This window comes from Rattus norvegicus, chromosome 5, assembly GCF_021556685.1.
Source record: "Rattus norvegicus strain SHRSP/BbbUtx chromosome 5, alternate assembly SHRSP_T2T, whole genome shotgun sequence".
Classification (NCBI taxonomy): domain Eukaryota; kingdom Metazoa; phylum Chordata; class Mammalia; order Rodentia; family Muridae; genus Rattus; species Rattus norvegicus.
The window spans coordinates 23,808,186-23,824,431 of record NC_141538.1 but is presented as its reverse complement, the minus strand read 5'-3'; the positions used below and the strand labels follow the sequence as shown (position 1 = coordinate 23,824,431).

Below are 16,246 nucleotides of genomic sequence, written 5' to 3'. Positions count from 1 at the left end.
TCAGGAAGTTTTTTTCCTGTGCTTATGCATTCAAGGCTATTCTTCACTTTCTTTTCTATCATGGTCAATATATGCAGTTTTATGCTGAGGTTTTTGATCTACTTGGACTTGATTTTGAGCAGGGTGATAAATATTGATCTATTTGCTTTCTTCTACATTCAGACATCCAGTTTGATCAGCACCAATTGTTGAAGATGCTTTTTTTCCCCACTGTATAACTTTGATTTCTTTGTCACTAATCAAGTGTACATAGGTATATGAGCTTACTTTGGGGTCCTTGATTCTGTTTCATTTATCAACCTGTGATTATAAGCCACTAACATGTGTTTTTTATCCCTATGTTTCTGTAGTACATCTTTAGATCAGAGATGGTGATATATCCAGAAGTCCTTTTATTTTACAGGGTTATTTTATTTTTTTATTTTTTCCATAGGAAGTTGAGAATTTTTCTTTCAAGTTCTCAACTTTATTATTATATTTAGATATGTGTCTTTATTATATTTAGATTTGTGTCCTGTATCTCTGATCTCTTTGAGATTATTCATATTAAGGGGGGTTGGATTTTTGTCAAGGAACTTTTTAGTATCTAATGAGATGATCATGGTGGTTTTTATTTTTTCTTCCAGTTTATTCATATGGTAGATTTCATTGTCAGATTTTCCTTTGTTGAAGCATCTCCCCATCCCTGGATTAAAGCTTACTTGATCATAGGGGATGGTGTTTTTCATGTGTTCTTGGAAAATCCAACATTTTTCATGATAAAAGTCTTGGAGGCATTCTGAAAACATGTGTCAACATACTAAAGGCAACATATACCAAATTCACAGCTAATCTTTTTCAAATTGAGAAAAATTCAAATATTTCTATGAAAATCACAAATAAGGAAAAAAAATGTCCATTCTTCCAGCTACTGTTCATTATAGTACTCGAAGTATTTACAGGAACAGTAAAAACATCAAATTCTTATTTACAGATGGTAGAATTCTATATGTAAAAGACACTAAATACACCTTCAGATAAAAGAAAGGAGAATATAGTTTCTATGTAAAACTTTAGAAGAAAAAATAGCATCACTAAATATATTCCAGGGAAGCCTTAGTCTCCACTAAGTGATGCAGAAAATGCCCAGTTTTGATTTTTTAGATGTAGTGCTGTTTTTGCCCACTCTGATGAGTATTTCTTTGAGATAAGTGATTCGGGCTTGGTGCAGGTCTGTAACTCTGTAGAAGCAGGTGGGTTGAAAATTCAAGAACAGTACAGGGCACCTAGTGAGGCCTTTGTCTCAAAATAAAAAGGAATGAGGTGGGAATGAGACTGGCTCTTCCAGTATTTGTGAGGATAAAGTTCAATCTGAATTACTACACAAACCACTCCCTAAACAGTAGTACTGGGTATAGTAACATGTTTCCCTGTTGCTGCCAACTCAAAAGCCTGTTCACAGTACCTGTCTCTGAAGACAGACTGGATTTTTCAGCTGCTTGCTGCTGTGGCTAAAGTAAAAAATTACATGCATTTTTGCTTGTAAGTGTTTATTTCCTGTAGAAAAGTTTATTGTTGTTTGCTGTTCTGTTCTTGGCATTGTTTTTGTATTTTTTATGAACTTTCTTTATCCCCTCCTCATGCTGATTTATCTTCATATCACTAAGCCACCTAAATAGGTAACCAACTATCTGGAATTAAGCTTTGCTATAGGTATTAAGTAGAAATTTATTATATTTTCCACAATTAGCTGGGATTTCCAATTCTCCTTATTGAATAATTTCTCTGTTTCTTTGGAGAACATAACTTTTAATTTATGATATATACATAAGCTGTGTATTCTGTGTGCATAGGTTTGGCTTTGTTTCTAGAGCCTTTAATTGTTCCTGAAGTGCCAGTATTTCTGGTAAGAATGAATAAGGAAGCACAAACCATGTTTTCTTTTCATTTTTTGTATTTGGTAACACTTTATTGAGAAGGAACCTGTGTCAGCACTACTATGTAAACAATGACAAAGATCAAGGGAAACACATCAGGGATCATATAGACAGCAATATACATTGTCCTTTATATAATCAACATATAATAGTTAAAGAAACTTTAATCCTTATTAAGCAAACATTTTTTTGCCTACACTGCCTTGCCTGGAGAACTTTATCTCCTGGGGCATCTCCTGAGTCTTCTTGAGATCAGCCAATGCTTAATAATACTTTTTTTTTTTGTTCTTTTTTTTTTTTTTTTTTTTTTTTTTTCGGAGCTGGGGACCGAACCCAGGGCCTTGCGCTTCCTAGGCAAGCGCTCTACCACTGAGCTAAATCTCCAACCCCTAATAATACTTTTTTAATCCTTGCCATCCTTGCACTTTTTGGCATAGTGCTTTAGTATTTGAAGGGTCCATTTCAAGAGCCTCCAAGCTACTGTCAATCACCCCCTGCCAATTTGACATCTTCAATTTACAAGCATCAATATTCAGCACACAACTTAAGGCTATAGGTTGTAGTCTGGATATATGTGCTTTCTTTCTTTCTTTCTTTCTTTCTTTCTTTCTTTCTTTCTTTCTTCCTTTCTTCTATATCGAATATATTTTTCTTTTTAATTGGATATATTTCTTTATTTACATTTCAAATGTTATTCCCTTCCCTGTTTCCTGTCCCTAAACCCTCATACCCCCCCACTTCACCATAAGGGTGTTTCCCCCATCCATCCCCACTTACCGTCCACCTGACATTTCCCTGCACTGGGGGTGCAACCTTGGCAGGACCAAGGTCTTCCCCTTCCACTGGTGCCCTAACAAGGCTGTTCTCTGCTACATATGCAGTTGGAGCCATGGCTCAGTCCATGTATACTTTTGGGTAGTGGTTTAGTCCCTGGAAGCTCTGGTTGGTCGACACTGTTGCTCTTATGGGGTTGCATGTCCCTTCAGCTCTTTCAATGCTTCCTCTAATTACCCCAAAGGGGGTCCTGTTCTCAGTTCAGTGGTTTGTTGCTAGCATTTTCCTCTGTATTTGACATGCTCTGGTTGTATCTCTTAGGAGAGATCTATATCCAGTCCCTTCCAGCATACACTTTTTAGCTTCATCAATCTCATCTAGTTTTGGTGACTGTATATATATATGGGCCACATGTGGGGCAGGCCCTGAATGGCTATCCTTTCAGTCTCTGCTCTAAACATTGCCTCCATATCCCTTCATATGGATATTTTTGCTTCCCCTTTTAAAAGGGAGTGGGAACATCCGCATTTTGGTCATCCTTCTTCTTGAGCTTCCTGTGGTCTGTGGATTTTATGTTGGGTAATTCAAGCTTTTAAGCTAATATCCAATTATCAATGAGTGCATACCATGTGTGTTTTTCTGTGATTGAGTTACCTCATTCAGGATGATATAGTCAAATTCATTACATTTGCCTATGAATTTCATGAAGTCATTGTTTTTGATTGCTGAGTAGTACTCCATTGTTTAGATGTACCACATTTTTTCAATCCATTCCTCTATGGAAGGGTATCTGGATTCTTTCCAGCTTCTGGCTATTATAAATAAGGCTGCTATGAACATAGTGGAGCATGTGTCTTTGTTGTATGTTGTCTGTTGGAGCATTTTTTCGGTATATACCCAGGAGAGGTATAGCTGGGTCGTCAGGTAATAGAATGTCCAATTTTCTAAGGAACCTCCAGAATGATTTCCAGAGTGGTTGTGCCAGTTTGCAGTCTCACTAACAATGGAGGAGTGTTCCTCTTTCTCCACATCCTTGCCAGTATCTGGTGTCACATGAGATTTCCATCTTAGTCATTCTGACTGGTGTGAGGTGGAATCTCAGGGTTGTTTTGATTTGCATTTCCCTGATGACTAAGGATATTGAACATTCCTTTAGGTGCTTCTTGGCTATTTGATATTCCACATCTGAGAATTCTTTGTTTAGCTCTGTACCCCATTTTTAATAGGGTTGTTTGGCTTTCTAGAGTCTAACTTCTTGAGTTCTTTGTATATTTTGGATATTAACCCTCTATCAGATGTAGGATTGGTAAAGATCCTTTCTCAATCTGTTGGTTGCCATTTTGTCGTAATGACAGTGTCCTTTGCCTTACAGAAGCATTGCAGTTTTATGAGGTCCCATTTGTTTATTCTTGATCTTAGAGCATAAGCCATTGGTGTTCTGTTCAGGAAATTTTTTCCAGTGCCCATGTGTTCCAGATGCTTCCCTAGTTTTTATTTTTTTATTAGTTTGAGTGTATCTGATTTGATGTGGAGATCCTTGATCCACTTGGACTTGAGCTTTGTACAGGGTGATAAGGATGGATCGATCTGCATTCTTCTACATGTTGACCTCCAGTTGAACCAGCACCATTTGCTGAAAATGCCATCTTTTTTCCACTGGATGGATTTAGCTCCTTTGTCAAAGATCAAATGTGTGGGTTCCTTTCTAGGTCTTCAATTCTGTTCCACTGTTCTATCTGCCTGTCTCTGTACCAATATTGTACACTTTTTATGATTATTGCTCTGTAATATGGCTTGAAGTCACAGATGGTGATTCCCCCAGAAGTTTTTTTATTGTTGAGTATGCTTTTCACTATCCTGGGTTCTTTGCTATTTCAAATGAATTTGCAAATTGCTCTTTCTTTTTCTATAAAGAATTGAGTAGGAATGTTGTTGGGGATTGCATTGAATCTGTAGATTTCTTTGCAAAATAGCTATTTTTAGTATATTAATCCTGCCAATATTTCCATCTTCTGAGATCTTCAGTCATTTCTTCAGAGACTTATCTGCCATACAGATCTTTCACTTGCTTGGTTAAAGACATACCAAAATATTTTATATTATCTGGGACTATTGTGAATAGTGTCATTTCCCTAATTTCTTTCTCAGAAAGAAATTTATTGTTTATTCTTTGAGTAGAGGAAGGCTACTGATTTGTTTGAGTTAATTTTCAACCCAGCCACTTTGCTGCAGTTGTTTGTCAGGTTTAGTCATTCTCTGGTAGAACTTTTGAGGTCACTTAAGTACATTATCAAATCATCTGCAAAGAGTGTTATTTTGACTTCTTCCCTACCAATTTGTATCCCTTTTGACCTCCTTTTGTTGTCTGCTTGCTCTTGGCAGGACTTTGAGTACTATATTGAATAAGTAGGGAGAGAGTGGGCAACCTTGACTAGTCCCTGATTTTAGTGGGATTGCTTCAAGTTTCTCTCCATTTATTTTGATGTTAGCTACTGGTTTGTCATATATCTTTCAAGGACTTTTATCATGAAGGGGTGTTGAATTTTGTAAAATGCTTTCTCAGCATTTATGAAATGGTCATGTGGGTTTTATCTTTGAGTTTGTCTATAGAGTGGATTATGTTGATGGATTTCCATATATTAAACCATCTGCTTTCTCAATAACAGCCTTTGAACCTTCCCATATTTTTAATAACCATCTCCCAGTTCTGAGACTTGAAAAAAGTATTTCCCATGTTTTTTAAGTCTTCATATATTAATAAAATTTTATCTACATCTTTTAAATCTATTCTGCATCCTCGGGGAAATCTGACTATCACCAGAGCCATCTTTGGGGAATATTCCCCAGTCATCCCCTTCTTTCAATTCTTCACATTCTACAATAACACACATTTTGGCAGGTTTTTCACCATTCACCTCTACATTTTCAAGCATCCTTTCCACACCTAGTCCTTTCATTACTTGACCGAATACCATGTTTCCCATCCACATGAGAAGTTGGAACTCTTGTGACAAAGAACTGAGAGCCATTTGGATTGGGGACTGCATTTGCCAAGCTCAGCAAACACTCCCAATCATGCTTACAAAGAAAATTCTCAACTTTAAATTTTTAACCATAAATAGTTCTTCCACCTGTCCCATTCTGATTTGATAAGTCTCCACTCTGAATCATGAATTTCTTAATAGTTCGGTGGAAAGGACATCCTTTAAAATGGAGAGGTTTCCCAGTTGTGGATCCAGTGCCTTTTTCTCCTGTACACAATGCATGAAAATTTTCTGCAGTTTTGGGAACAATGTCTGTAAACAACTCTAAACCAATTCGTCCAACTTGCTCCTTGCTGATTTCCATGTCAAAGAAGACTCATGCAGGTTCTTGGAATTAGAGGACTTGGCTGCTGAGGAAGGGAGTAGACTTCTTTATGGCAGGCGCTGGAAAGTGGGACATCAGTGCCTCGTGTGCGAGAGGGGCTCAAACTCTCCATATTGTATTTTCCAAGACTATGTAGTCTTCTCCTCAGAATTTAACATACCTCAATTTTAAATCTTTTGGTTACTCATTTCTCTCATTTTTTCCGTCTCTCATATGCACGCAGTTTTGAGTTTGGGAGACATATATATATATATATATATATATATATACATATATATATAATTTATATATATATACATATATATGTACATATATATAATTTTCATATATATATATGCAGTTTTGGGAACATACACACACACACACACACATATATATATATATGTATATATATATATATATATATATATATATATGAAGATTTTATGTCTTTTTTTTCTGGGAACTGAATCATGTAAACCAGGAATAGATTTGAGATTAAATAAATGTTACAATATTTCATTTCTTTTTTATCCTTTAATCGTTTTTTACATTCCAGTCTTTATCCTCTTCTTGGAGTGCCCTCTGACTCTTTGACATCTCATACCTCCTCCCTGCTTCCTCCACCCCATATCCCATCTCCAAGAGGATGTCCCCACTCCCCTACTCCCACTCCACCAGACCTCACCACTCCCTGGGCCTCATTCCCTTGAGGGTTAGGTATATCTTCTCTCACTGAGTCAAGACACACCATCCTCTGCTGTATATGTACTGGGGGTTGCTGACTGGTTAGTGGCTCAGGGTCTGAGCAATCCCTCGGGTTCTAGGTCAGTTGAAACTGCTTGTCTTCCTACAGGGTCACCTGTCTTCAGCTTCTTCCAACTTTTCCCTACTTTAACCACAGAGGTTTCCATCTTCTGTTGATTGGTTGGGTGTAAATATCTGCATCTGACTTTCTCAGCTGCTTGTTGGGTCTGTCGGAGGGCAGTCATTCTAGGCTCCTGTTTGTAAGCACACCCCAGTATCAGTAATAGTGTCAGACCTTGGAATCTCCTTTTGAGCTGAATCCCAATTTGCGCCAGGCACTGAACTGCCTTTCCTCAGGATCTTCTCTATTTTTGACCCTGCAGGTCTCAGAAACAGTAACAATTCTGGGTCAGAGTTTTTGACTGTGGGATGGCAATCCCATTCGTCCAGTTGATGCTCTGTCTTTCTACTGGAGGTGGACTGTACAAGTTCCCTCTCTCCACTGTAGGTCATTTCATCTAAGGTCCCTTCCTTTGAAAGTCTCCCACTTCCAGGTCTCTGATACATTTTAGAAGGTCCCCCCATCTCCTACTTCCCAAGGTTGCCTATTTCCATTCTTTCTGCTGGCCTTCAGGGCTTCAGTTCTGCAGCCCCACCACCACCCTGCACTAATACCTGATCATGTTCATTTTGACTTTTATTTTAATTTTTGAGATTATTATAAATCACCCACCCCTCTTTTTTTGCTCAATCTGCACCATCCATGAGTTCTTCTTTCTAATTTTCAAATTCCTATTAAGAATTGTGGAACTTTTAAGAATGGATTGCTGAGGTCTGAATTGTTACAGGATCTGCCTGTTTTGTTTTAATATTTTTCTATCAGCTAAGCATTTGCATGGTCTAGTTGTAACAGACAGGTGTCACTGTGATATGGTGGAGAGTGTGTGACCCCTAGAGTCCTGTATCTAATTGTCTGAGATCACCTTCTTACCCTTTTAACTTCTGTTCCATTATTCTTGACTTGATAAGGTAATACTTTTAGTATAAGCCTTTCAGATACTTGTGTGATATGAGTTAATTATCCTTACTGATTTTCCCCAATACTTGACTGCTATATTAACTATATGAAACTGAATCTACTTTTCCAAATTATATCCAGCCACCTACCCAATTCTCATTAATATAAATGTTTTTCAAGTTTAATTTTCCTTGATTTCTCTAAGTGATGTTGATAACTCACAAATAATAATTTGTTTCTCCTTTCAACAGTTAGGAATTCTGTATATTCACACTGTTTTCCACTGGATAAATGTTGCAGACAAATATCAATGATATATAATTCTTATGGAAGCTTGATTCTATTAAATGTTTGTAGTAATTGTTTTTAATAAAATTATGATTGTGATTATTTTTAATTGTAATAAAATTTATCTTTTAACAAAAATAAGTTAAATTTTATAAATTGCTTTATTGGCACTTTTTTGATAATCAGGTTAGCTTCCCCTTCCTCCCTAGTTAGCTTCCTTAAATATAGGAATTGATGTAAATTGATTCATCAGTCCTGACTCTACAATATAACATAATTATATTTATATGCATGTTCAGGTTTCAAGGTAACTAGGCTTACATCCCTAGTGTGATAGGCATAACCCAAGTCCACCCTTATGTGTCCTCTTTTTATTTCCTTTCAATGTTAATTCTGTCTTCCACCCCCATTCTGCCAAATAGCCAACCACAGATAAGACACATGGTTTCTCCCTGCCATGTATGCTGAGGACTAGGTACTCTGGAAGGGTTGCAGTGCTGGTCTGCACAGTCTATGGGCAAGATACCCTCTATCCCTCATCTACTACTCCTATGTTTCTTTGGATCTCAGAATATTTTCAAGTTGAGAACCCCAAGTTTATGATCCTTTTCTCTGTAACTACACTTTGAATCTCTTTCTCTTGTATGGCTTTGACAGGTGGCAAGAATTTTTTTTTTTTGGAGCTGGGGACAGAACCCAGGGCCTTGTGCTTGCTAGGCAAGCGCTCTACCAATGAGCTAAATCCCCAACCCCAAGAATTTCTGATCTACAAATTGCACTCCCTAACTTTCAAGCCTCCCAGAGGTAACTTCCTGCCTAAGGCAAAGCAGTGAAGTTTTTCCTTTATTTCCTTCCAAAAGGCACCAAACATAGTTACAGCTGTTTTTGCAGAAGGGAGAAGAAAGGAAAGTTGGGAGCTCTGGATCATTTCTTATATTGGGCAGCACATGGTCATCGGAATTAATGATATATTATAATTCTAGAGGTTTGATGGTTCTGACCATCTGGAACTGGAAAATATTTTAGGATAGTTCCTTTTCAAATTATTAGTCTCGAGATTTCAGTTTTGTTGTAATCTTTTTTCACACCGAATTACAGGGAAATGTGTAACTATTGGTTTGTGAAAGCTAGTGGTCACTTGTGGCCTCCAGATTCTTTGTAGCAAATTGTTTTACCCCTCTGACCAGCTGGCTTATGTTACTGTGTGATGCTAATTAAATCCTTCTATGGTTCACATATATTCAGTCAAACTGGGCTTATCATTTCCTTTAATTATCTCTATCTCGTCTCCGAACACAATTTTCTGAATATTTATTGTCAAAAGAGAAAGTGTTGGGACATAATTTTGAGCTGAGGAGCTGTGCTCAGTGCTCACGTTATAGAGCTGTAATTGGCAGTCCTACAGCCATTTCTATAAGACAATGCAGTAATTGGAATCAAAGTAGTGACATTAACGGGCTGCAAATTACTGCTAGATCTTTAAATAAAGAAATTTACAATAATGAGAAAACACAGTAAAAAGGAAGCTGAGTATGGAGTCCAGAAATTGGCTTCACTATTTGAATTCTAGAAATCCCATTCTCCCATTCTCCCATTCTCCCATTCTCCCACTCTTTGAAATACTTTACAATATGACTGAAGCCAAGGGAAGAGTTCAGTCAGCAAAAACGATGTAGAGCTTTACACGTATGCAAAAATGAAGTATGGATAGGACAGCTACATGATCTTTGCAAACTTCATAGTTGTTTTTAGTAGGTGGGAAATTTTACCTATTTTTTAAATAGGTAAAACATTAAATTTGAGCAACTGAATTTAAAGTAGAGGATGTTTACACCTATAACCTACTTTTATTTCTGCTGCTGTGATACAATAGCTTGGCAAAAAGGAACTCAGATGATAAGGGTGTTTGGCTTAGGACTCCAGGTTGTGATCCATTATTATTGTACAGTCAAGTCAGGGACTTGATGCAGGTACTCAGATCACCTCCATATTCAGGGCAGAGAAAAGAATGTGTGCCTGCTCCCAGTAGTTAGTACTCACTCTATACTTACACAGTTGAGGAAACCCTGCCTAGGGCATGATGCCACCTACAGTGGTCTGTTCTTTCCACTTCAATTAACATAATCAAGGTAATTCTCCAAAACTGGGACTACAATTCCATCTGATCTAGACAATTCCTCTTTGAGACTATCTTCTCAGGGGATTCTCCACTGTGTTGACAGTTAAAACTAACTCTAGCACTTTTTAAAATGCATGTTAAATCAAAATTGTAATATAATTGACATACCACCTGTCAGGTTGGACTGTCCACTGTATAGGAGAACTGATAGGTATTTCTCTACTTATAATGAAATCGAAATTGGCATTGAAAAATAGCATTTAGATGTGAAAGTTTTCTGTAAAACTGAGTCTTTTTCAAATAACTGGTTGACCAGGTCGCAGTTAGTAAAATTGTCTCATGGAAGGCAATTTGTACCACTTTAGAAAGAATCAAACTGGCACTAAGTCTCTACTATTTCACATTCACAGCTGGCAGATAAAGAACGGTCACTCTCCAGTCTTTCAATGAGATCCCTCAAGACACTCTAAGTGTCTGGGAGTGGGAGGCTATGTCTACATAGAAAATGGATGTATTCTGTCATTATATATGTGTTATACCTTATATAGCACAAATGTTACAGTATTTTCCCTAACTTCCAAACTACTACATTCTCAGGGCTGGTCCAAGACAATGCTTATTTATTGGGCTTCTTATTATAGGCAAATCTTGGACTACGTTTATATAGACCAGGTCAGGTTTTACTTGCATTGTCTACTGAAGCTGTTCAGTGAGTGGAAGTAACTGAATCAGGTGTCTCTGACCACTTAAAGATGAGAAAAATTATTTGGACAAACTCATTTCTCAGAGTGAACAAAAGGGTGACTGCTCTTACCCCAATGTATACATATATAAATCATAAAACTGTACATACCTTTTATGATTCTTTCAGGATATTTAATATTTACCAAGTAATGAAATTTAGGAATTCAGAATCATTGAAGCAAAGTATGTGAACCCTTTTGTAAGTTTTTGTTGAAGGGTTTGTGATGGTTTCCATTGGCTGTCAACGTGACAGAATCTAGAGTATCCTTTGAGACTAGCTCTGGGCATGACTGGGAGGGATCTTTTGGATTAGGTCAACAGGCTAGGGTTTGTGGATAAGTAGGAAAAAGCAAGCTGAGCATGAACAATCTGCTCTGTTTGCTGAATGTGAATGTAATACCCTCAGCCTCCATCCTGCTCCTGACTCTGTGCTATCCGTGCCTGCTTCCCCGAGACTGAAGAAGCTCTAACTGTGAACAAACTAAACTCTTTCTTCCTTAGTCTGCTTTTCTTGCATATTTGATCACAACTGTTAGAGAAGTAACCAAAATGGACTATTCAAATTACATGAAATTAGATTTTAGTTATTTTTCTATCATTTATTTGATTTTTCATTTCTGAGCTAAAAATATTAAATGTACTCATATGTTAATGCTACAGAATTCTCTGACATTTCTAAATGTTTTCAGTATGTATCATCAATTCATAGCAGCTTCAGTCTTTCACATTGACCTGCTTTTGTTTTAGTGTCAAGTCTCTGCTTTTCATGGGATGCACTTTATATAAATATAAATATATGTATATGCTCTCCTACTTTTATTTTAAAGGTTTTCTTATTAATGTTATATATTTATATTATATATTATATATTATATATTATATATTATATATTATATATTATATATTATATATTATATATTTATTTATGTTTCTTATTATAAATGTTATTTTAATTATTTTAAAGTGCTGGTGTCTTATCAAATCTGAATGCTATAGTCTTAAAAAAGAATTCAGTTTGTTCTAATCAGTTGTAACAAATTTAGTGTTTAGTTTTATTTTCCCATGTTCCTTTCTGTTTCCTGTTAATGTTCACATTGTTTCTATTTATCTATTCACATATTTTTCTGAATCAATAAAACAAGTTTGTTGGGGTAATAGGACCTTGCAAAACTATAAACAGAATCCAGAGTGGCTACTACCAGCAACTACAAGTGGGGTGTCTCAATGTGGGGCTGGTGGAGAGTGGGGATCTCTTCCTCACTGCAGCAGCAGTTTCCATAGCAATCCTTGGAGAGAAGGGAAAGAGGCAGAGCTCATGCTGTTAGCTACCATTAAAGCTGAAGGATGCAGGCGCTGTGGCCAGTGTGCTCATGTTTGAACTTGGATCCACCTGGGTAAATCCAGCCCTGCTTTAACATAGGTGCTGCCAGTTCATACTCAGTTCCTGATGCTTGCATGGCAGACACTCCTCTTCACTGAGCCACCTCACCAACCCCTGAATATACATTTCTTTATTAACAGATTAATAATGAACAATTGTTTTGTTTATCTTCTTCTTAACCATAATTTAAGCCACGTTATTCTCCTTCTCCAGATCTGCTTGTTCAGTAAAATTTCTAGCATGCCTAAACCTCTCTTCCACTGTTTTAAATTCTTTACTCCATAATCATGAAGTTGATGATTCTACTTTTGATATTAAAAGGACACTCTAGTCACTTAGAGTCTGTGAAAAAGGGAGAGTAGAGTCCTCGGACATCAGAAAATTGTTGAACACTGTATTTGTGTCATCACTAATACCAGAGACTAGAGACTGAAAGATTAGCATGGGTCCAAATAAGAGTGGCACTTAAGAAGACTGAATAAACAGTAAGTGAAATCCTTACTCAGGTCTCAGTGGTGAAAATGGATTATTTCACCCATTCACCATTCATTCCCAGCACCTTAGTACTAACCAATATTGTACACTCACTGTGTGAACCCCTACCCACTCCCTAAGTCTTATATAGCGCATGTTACTTACAAGAAAGGAGATCTGTTTCACCAAAAGCCTCTTGGAGAAGGCTATTTCTCCCCCAGGTTCTATGGAACCCACCCACCTGGCTAAACTTCAGAGCTTCGAGTCCCAGCCAAGTGCTTGACGGAGCCTGGAAATACTGAGGGCAGAAACAGATCCCTGATTAGCCATTCGACTGCTCTACTACTTAATGTGAACTTGCTAGGAATGGTATTGGCTACTACCAAGAAGAATCAAGGGCAGAGTTTATTGGCTTGTGCTTATCTGATCCATGTCAGAGATACTAAATCACGTGCTTGCTGTAGCTCTTCCTGTTCTCATGGGCTCTGGTTTTAGCTACAGCCATGGCCTTGATCTTTTTGCTTTTCTGCCTCAGGACTTCTTTCTTTTTCATTTCTGGGAAGGAAACAGAAGTCTTTCTATTTACCGGCAGCTCAGAAGTGCAGAAAGGTATGCTCCTGGGGTGAGCCTTCAGGCAGCAAGGGATGGCAGCTGGTAGTGTTTATTGGTTTAAAAAAGTACCCTCTGGGTAGCATCCTCACATCTTCCCTGTAATTCCCTGTAATTTTCTCCCTTCCTTAGCATCACTTTGCTTCCTGTTTTCCATCCAGCTTTATTAGGCTTAATTGGCAAATGCAATTGTATTAATATAGAATTACATTCAGTTGAAGTGTTTAGTGCAATGTTTGGCTACACACATATATCGTAAAATCAATTCTGTAATCAAGGAAATTAATCCACTTACCACCTGCTATAATCACCTTTGTACTTGAGTGCAAGAGCATGACGACTTTTTATGTTAGCTGATGTCAATGGCCCTGTAGGTTCTGATTAGCTTCTCTTACCATGTTGTGCAGGGCTTTGCTATAAATTACTCTTGTGTGAGTATCAGGTTTGGATATGCTGGTCCCAGGGAGTGGCACTATTAAGAGGTGTGGCCTTGTTGCAGTAGGTGTGTCACAGTGGGGATGGGCTTAAATACCCTCAACCTGGCTGCCTGGAAACAAATCTTACACTAGTAGCCTTCCAATGAAGATGTAGAACTCTCAGCTCTGCCTGCACTATGCCTGCCTAGATATTGCCCTATTCCTACGTTGATGATAATGAACTGAACCTCTGAACCTGTAAGCCAGCCCCAATTAAAATTTGCCCTTTATAAGACTTGTGTTGGTCATGGTGTCTGTTCATAGCAGTAAAACCGTAAGTAAGACACTCTTGTAACTGCAAATTTTTGTCCTTTGGTGAACATTGCCCCATTTCTACACTTGCTAGTGTAATTTTCTGTTTCTATAAATAGATATGTAGATTCCACATAGAAATGAGATAATGCCCAAATGGGAGTGACTTTGGGATAAGTCCTCGTGGATGGTCCTTGTTATTATTGTCACGATTTCCTTTTTCTTCAATGCAGGAAATTCCCATTGTAAATATCACTGTAAAGCCCAATACTACATTTTCTCCACCCATTCAGGGACTGACAGACAATTTCTGGATCATTTTATAAACTGCCTGCAGTCACGGTTTTGCTTTGTTTGAAGGAACCCAAAATAAGAAATTGCAGTGAGTCTTATTTTATAACAAAATTGTCATTTTTGCCATTTGGGTTTCAAATATTTATTGCTGATCATTTCTCAGGTAAAGTATGAGAATTTTTGATTCTAAGAAAGAGATTTAAGTGAGTCAGTATAATGTACTTAGTCAAAGACATCTTACTTTTGATTTGTATTGTAAATCATGAGAAAAAATATATTATAGGATTAAAAACCTCCAGGTCTGATGACAGACAGATGCAAGGCCACCACTTTGAAAAGGAGAAACACAACAGCAACTCATGCTCCTCCTCTGTGGGGAAGCAGCTACACCTCCCAAAAGACCATGGGGTGAATCTCTGCTCCTTGGCTTTCTCCCTGCTTTTTAAGCTCCTTATTTTACACAGTTTACACTCTGATTATGAATATATTTTCTCTTTCTTTTCTTAATCTATTAATTTTCTTTACTCAATGGCAATGAATCATTCCCTCATATTCTCCTTCAATTTACAGTGAATAATGGTGTCATTTGAGGGTGTGTGTGTGTGTATGTGTGTGTGTGTGTGTGTGTGTGCTTTTAATTAATGTATTTTTCAGATCCTCTTTTTACAGATGTGGCTCAAAAACACTTGTGCTTCACCCAGGTGAGTAGAGAAGTTTCCATGCAAACCAGACAAGTTGAGAGCATCTTCTCAGATTGTAGATTTCATGTGTTCCCCACAGATCACAGACTTTATGTGGTCCCCAGGGTTTCCTGCATCATCCTCAACCTCTCAGCACTGTACTCTGTTCAGCATCTTTCGTTTCTTTTTCTTTCTTTCTTTTTTTAAAAACAGAAGTCTCAAAAACAATGTTGAGTGTTTTCAGAAAGCTCACCATTCCAGTGCTAAGAGCCAGCTCCAATACAAAATTTTGAACACAAGACTCTGAAAATCAGTGTCCCAGGGAAAGCTATATCAACTGCAATCCTACACCATGTCAGGAGCTCAGCAGTGCTCTAGTGACTGGAAAACCTGGGACAGTGTCTGTAGCTATTGAAATAGTGACTGAAAAGTCTCAGTCCAAGATGAAAATAGGAACTGTTTGCTGTGGTTTTTAAAAGGTGTTTTTAAAAATATGTATTTTTAAATGTATGCATGTTTCTTGTATGTATATATGTATGTATGTATGCATGTATATATGTATGTATGTATGAATACTGTGTATCACAGAAGTCAGAAGAGGAAATCAGATCCCATGGAACTGGAGCAACAGATGGCTGTGAGCCCCTAGTCATCATGTAGGTGTGGAGACCGGAATGAAAGTCCTATACAAGAGCTGCAGTTATTCTTAGTCACTGAGCCACCTTTCCAGCCCCTGCTGAGTCTTTTTAGAACCAACATTTAAAATAACATTTAACTATCAAACAGTGAAAAGGACATGTGTCAAGGAAGTGTCACAAAGACTTGAGATGAGACAGGTGGACGGCTTTGAAGCTGAATGCCCTCTGCAGGAAGAAGTCCAGAGAGAGGGAGCAGACAGGAGATGTCAGGACGCATGGCGACCCCGGGGGGACTTGTTTTCACTCCGTCTGTTTTTTTCCATCTCTGCTTCTCATCTCCAAGTCCTCCCTACATCATTCCATGTGAAACAATAATATTTATAGTGAATTGATAGGGTTTTTTCTGTGCTAAATGCACATGGAACAGGCCAGGGTGAAAAGTAAAACTACATGCAGGCTTACCCATTCAGCATAGAGCTTCAGTGTCT

At 37.7% G+C, this 16,246-nt stretch overlaps 1 pseudogene; it reads right to left on the bottom strand.

Moving 5' to 3' along the window:
• Window positions 1-2,305: 2,305 nt before the first annotated feature.
• Window positions 2,306-13,753, bottom strand: Ppid-ps3 (peptidylprolyl isomerase D, pseudogene 3; annotated as a pseudogene).
• Between the last annotated feature and the right edge of the window lie 2,493 nt (window positions 13,754-16,246).